General features: G+C 41.4%; 1 protein-coding gene across 1 annotated transcript in view; it reads left to right on the forward strand.

Moving 5' to 3' along the window:
* The window catches only part of RAD54L2 (RAD54-like 2 (S. cerevisiae)), a 52,956-nt gene that overhangs the window by 1,333 nt on the left and 45,456 nt on the right, over positions 1-6,167 (forward strand). The window lies entirely within an intron of this gene.

A 6,167-nucleotide genomic window follows, 5' to 3' on the forward strand; every position in this document is an offset into this window, starting at 1 on the left:
TGGTGAAAAACCCCAAACCCCCCCTTCTTCCCTTTTTCCAGGGGGGGGGGGGGGGGGGGAATGCTGAGGATTATTGACAATAGTTTGCATTGTCTCATGGAGCCTCTCTGTAAAACCTTTTCCCTTAGCTGTTCATGTGTGCAGAGCTCTACTCTTCATAATTAAACTTGCCATTCTTGTGTTGGTGGCCCAAATGCCAAAGATAGAGTTCTCCTCTTCTTAGTTGGAGAGTTTAGGTCATGAACCTTGTCATTACAAGAAGCTTATATAATAGAAGGAATGGGCTATTCAAGCAGTCTCAAGAATTCCACCTTTAGTGTATAGGAGCCAGAGCATGTGGTCTTTGAGGTGTGCAGTAGAAGCAAAAAGTTCAGTTTATAGCAACCAGTTGAGAGCCACAAGGATTCTAATAAGAATCCACTGTCTTTTCCTTTATATGTCCATGACTATAGGAACAAGTTAAGGAAGCCAGATCTGGGCGGGTGTGAACAAAACGGGGAAAGGAATTAAATTAGAATGACTCGAATAAACTAGGAGTGTGGGTCAAGTTAGTGGCTTCTCTAACCTAGGGCAGGGAAATGAATCTAAGAATAAAGAAAGATTTGAGAAGGGAAGATCCTTTGGAAGATCCAGAGTCATTTGTTCTGTAGAAGTCCCCCTCTGATTGATGGGTTATGTTGGGGGTTGTCCTACCCCTCATCTCCTCCTTTGGCTAGGGTGATGGAGAAGGAAGATCCTCAGCACTCAGGTTCCTGCTGGGAGTTTGAACTTTCAAAAATCTTTAGTCAGGTAGGAGGATGGGGAAACAACAACATTGGAGGATGTTTCACTAAATTAAATTGGACTAGTTTTCCATCTATCAGAGATCTTGTGTCACTGTAAACTCACTAGAAATCCCACCATTTTATTAATCATCCTTGATAATGCTTCCTAAGATGGTAGGTGGCAATAGATCTCAACATGTTTTACAAACTACTAAGGCTTACAGTACTCTGAAAGTTAGGGAAGCGCTGCTATCCCCATATTGTAGAGGGGAAGATGAAGTACACAGAGGTAAGGAAACTTGTACAAGGTCACACAGTGCGTCTGTGGCAGAGCTGAAACCAGAACCCAAACAGCTGTCTCCCTGGCTCTGCTTTAAACACTTTAAGCTTCTTGCTTAAAAGGCTGTTCATCATTCAAGCTCAGCAGACATCTCCTTGGGGGTAGTCAAACCAGCATGTGCTCTGTACACTGAACTTGTGTTACCAGTTGTCAGTACTGCATTTTTAACATGTTTTTCAATGTGGAGATTTGTTTTCTCAATTTTTATGATACCACCAGGTGGTGAAATTGTTTTGTTGCTATATGCTGGTTGCACACTATTTCAACTGAGTCCATCACCATGTAAGATAAATGACTTATAAAGGGAAAAAAAACCCAAAAAACTCTTTCTTTGACGACAACAGTGGTTGCGATACATCTCTAGAGAGCCCTACTCAGAGAGAGCACAAACTGTGGGTACTTCGTATTCTTATGGGGCTGTATTCAGCATGTTCTTTCTGTCTTAAATCTTACGTATGAGACCAGAGGACTCCGTGTTACCTTTGACATCATGGCTTTGACTTTCATGATTCTGAACAATTTTTGAGTCCTTTTTTGTTGTTCTAACTGAATCAATGCTCCCTGCTCAGAGCATGCAGAGCAGCAGCAATATTTTGGATAAACCTGGAAACAAATAGCTGTCCAAGCAGTGATGTTTTATACCAGTTTTATTAGCTGTCTGATGTGCATTGTCACTCTTCTGGCTGCTGGTAATGGGAGAAGTGCCAGAGGCCCAGCAATGACACTGGTTCAGATTTTGTAATTTGTATTTTTCTCACAAATGGTACCTTTCTCACTAAACAAGTCCTTAAGAATTCTTCCAAAATTATTTTATGGATGAAAGAGCAAATAGCAGTTAAGTTGAAGTATGTGTGTGTTATGGGTTTTTTTTAACATCTGCTATTCAAGTAAGGACTTATGTTTAAGGAAGGAAGCCTAGTCTAATGGACTGAGGATAGGACAGGAGCCAGGGACTCTTGGATTCTCATCTTGGCTTTGATAACTGGCTGTGGATGTTAAAAAGCAACCTAATTTTGCTGCCTCAGTTTCCCCATAAGTAAAGTATGCAGGATAATATTTACTACATGCCTATTGTGAGGATTGATTATGGTTTGTAAAGCTTCTTTATTTCAAAATGTGCTGGGTGTATATACATATAATTTTTTCACTGCTCCTGTACTACACTGTTGTTGCCCTGAGCAATGATAAAGGGCTGCTTGGACACTGAAAGGAGATATTTTGTGAAGGAATTGTCTTTCATGCAGTTCTCTTAAATGGTGATTGAGTATTGAATGTCTCTTTTTCTTCTTAACAGGCCATGAATGAGGCTGTAGTGAGGACTTGGAGCAAAAATATTAGCATGAAATTTTAGTTTATCATAGTTGTTTCCTTTATGCCATTTTGGTGGCTTTGGAGGCAGCATGTGGCGGCAGTAATCTTCTCTATTATTTCTCCTTGCTCTGAGGATAGCCTGGTATAAAGCTAATACTATGGCTCCCAACTACCTATTGTAAACCAGTGCTTATGTAATCATTGCATAATGCAAAATGCTTGCTCCTTTCCCCATGCTACTCACTTTCTATCCCCTGAAAATTACACAGACAGAACAAGAATAATTATGGTAGCAACCAGAGTAATTTATCGTGCACATCAGGATCTAGTATATGTCTATTTACTGGGGCCAAATTTTTTCAGTGTGGGTGTCTAAATCCATGTTTAAGCACTTAATTAAAAATGGCCTGCCTTCAGAACTTTACCCAAAAAAAAAAAAAAAAAAGTCCATTGAGGCACACAGATGTGTGGTATAAACCAGTTTCATTTTGTTGTCTGACTTTTTTTTTTGCCAGCCTAGTTTAAAAAACAAAACAAAAACAAAAAAACCAAAGAAAAATTCTAACCTTGGGTTATTAGGTTACTTGTTAATTGGGGTAACCAGAAAGCCAGGTTTCAGTTGCTTCTTACTCGCAGTTACTGAAGTAGCAGCTTGCTGAAAATTTCCCAGCACTGGAGTCACTGCAGCTTTTCTTGATATTATTGCATTTAGTTTATGTAACTAAACTGGGGGTGGATGAGAGCGATTGACAGGACAAATGCAAGTGAATCACACATGACTTACTAGTAGATGAAGGTATGTGTTGTAGCTTTTTAAGGTCTACTGGCTTGTGTCTGAATTGTGTGAGAGAGCGCTTGTGGTGACAGTGCTTATATTTTTGAATTGAGGTCAATGGTTGCAAAGGTAGATACTTCCTAGGTTTATATGAGGGTTCAGGATGGTCTGGCTTCCTCCACCTGAGGATCCTACAGCTGTCCTTATTAGTGTCATAATATGAAAATGATAAAAGTGGAATAGAGAACAGACTGTCAGACACCCAGTTCTGGGCTCCAATCATTAGACTAGATTTGTGGAGGAGGAGGAGGTTAGCCAAACAAAGGCATACATTTCTGAATGGACACTGGGAGAGTTGGGCACTAAGGCATGGGATTGTTATCTGTTCCCTAGACTGAGAAGGAGACTTTGTTGGAATGGATGTAGTTGTGCATTGCTGAGACTTGGCTGGAACAGATACCTGTTTTCTTCTTTCAGCTGAGAGTGTTATTTGTAAGTGTGCTTCATACAAAAGCTTATATAAGTGCTCTTTAGTGTTTATGTAACTTGGGTCTCTTCAGTGTGTGCAGCACTGAGGCCTGGCCAGAACAAGAGCTCTTGGGTATTTGGGGCCTGGTTTGTCTTGCATAATCTCAGGGTTAGAAGATATATTGTCTGTCACTAGAGATGGTCTTTTGATGTTTCAGTTTGCCTCTAAGCACTCTTGGCCTTTTTTTCTTTCCCTCTTAATTTTTTTGCTGCTGCTTTCCTGTTCCTTTTTTCTGTTCTGTTCATTCTTTTTGCTTATGAATGATTCTTTCAGGTCAGGGAAGGCGTTTTTCTTCTGCAGCACACGTTGTCAGTAGCTGAGATACTGAGAGACAGACCTTTTGGAAAAAGAGAGGCAACACTGGCTTTTATATTTTTGAGTCTCCATGCTCGAAAAATCTGGAGATTACCCTCCTTAAGCTAAAGATTTCAATCGTCTTACTTCCGTCCCATCATTAAGTCCTCAGCAGGATGCTTCAGGGCCTAGTAATGTAGTATCCCCACATCCGGTCAGATGGGAATGCTGGTCTTCCTTCTGACTACAGCCGTAACTGCAGTCTGCCTAGTAAGGTGACTAATCACAGTTTAAATATCTAGATCAGTAGTTCTCAACTGTTTTAAATTCAAAATATCCCTTGGAAAATGTTAACTCTTAGTTTTCACTCTTTGACTACTGATGCATAATAAAGCAATTATTCTGTTGCATGAAACTCAGAAAGACCACACCAGGCTGGAGTGGTTTTTAACACTATGAATTCCTATTTAAAACTTCAGGGTGCATCTTGCGAATCATGTTTGCACACGTAGCAGTGCTAAACATTATATGGCACCCTGTGGCAGCCTTGAAAGAATCTCAAGGCAACTTGTTTGAGAATCACTGATCTAGATAAAAAAATGTGTTACCTGAACTGAAAACGTAGCAGTTTGTTAAACCAATATGCCAGTTTTTGCACTCTAGTTATAGAGACAAATACAAAAGAGGGATCTGGCATAGTTGATTCCTATATAAGTCAGCAATGCTAATGAAGACAGTGGAGTTTGATATGTGCTGTGAGACAGGCCAGAGGAGGAATCAGGAGGAAAGTTCTGGGGTGTAAGCAGGTAAAGCCTGGAAGATGCACTTTTTTGCTTCAGTATAGCCATGAGTATGACTCATGGGAGGGCACCACTAATAGCAGCCCGTGTGTGAAGCTGGAGCAAGAGCAGGTGAGAATTAGGTTATGTTCCCTCTATAATCAGTTTCCAGACTGCTTTCTTTTTGCAGGTGAGGTTACAGTAGCCAACTATGTTAAAGAAGGGCTGGCATATCCTGCTGTGTTAAGGGATTGGTGCCTGGGATTACAACTTGGTGACAGACTTTTGGCCAACAGTGGGCCACATTGCAACGTGTGGAGAATTCAAGACCTACAGCTGATTGTCATAGATGACACCTATCATTTCAGTGGTAGCATATAGCTTGGTTTGGTTGTATTAAACTCAAGATGAAGCACTGCATGCTGGGATTAGTAGTCTTAGTCACACCTTTGCAGTGAAGACTGGAGAGTTTAGCAGGCTTCTGAGCTGTGTTCTGAATCTCTTGTCCCCTTCTGTTGGGTGAAGAGTTGTCTCACTTGGTACTTTAACAAGCCCTTCTAGTGGAGTGACATTGGGCTCTGAGAATTGCATTTGCTGTCCTTTGCACATCCCCTGGGGCTCTGTTGGAAATGGAAGTGATGGTGACCCTAATAGACCTAAGAATACCTGGAGAAGCAAGAAGATACACAACAGATGGAAGATTAGTGAGAAGAGATGCTGAGAATGAAATGGAGCAGCGTCACAAATGCAGATGAAAGAGGATCCTTTTGTAACAGAACTGCTGTCTAGTCAGCATGGTGATCCATTCCTTGTGAGGAGGGGGAATAACCAGTTTCTCCCTAGGTCCTGCTAACTTTCAGGGGACCAGGAAAGAGTGGCTGTTGGTGTGTGCGAGTGCTGGAGTGGGTAGGTGTGTCTGTTATATAATAGTTACATAATTAATTCTTTGTTAGGCAGTTGTGGGTGGGAGGGGCTTAGAGCTGTTGAGTTGCTCTAAGGTCTGAGACTGATTATTTTAAAAAAGGCGAACAAAGTCTTTTTGCTCTCTAATTAGGTGGCTTGATAGCTGTGGAGATTTCCAAAGACACTGGACTCTGGCAGAGGCAGTCTCTTTTTCCATCCCTAACAAGAGGTAGATTTTTTTTGTGTGTGTGTGTGTGTGTGTACTTAGACAGAGTATGGGAGACTGATATAACTGATCTTCCCCAGTTGTGTTTTGAACAGTTCGTGGAAACTTTGCTTGACCCTCACTACTCGCCCCCAATAATCTCAGTCAGGACTATCTGCAGGGATTCTCATCTTTCTTGATTACTTTCTCCTCCCCTCCCCAACCCCTCCACACTTGGTAGTTCAGTGTGGTACACCCCCCCCCCCC

This window comes from Gavialis gangeticus, unplaced genomic scaffold, assembly GCF_001723915.1.
Source record: "Gavialis gangeticus isolate Ggan-Ray unplaced genomic scaffold, GavGan_comp1, whole genome shotgun sequence".
NCBI lineage: Eukaryota > Metazoa > Chordata > Crocodylia > Gavialidae > Gavialis > Gavialis gangeticus.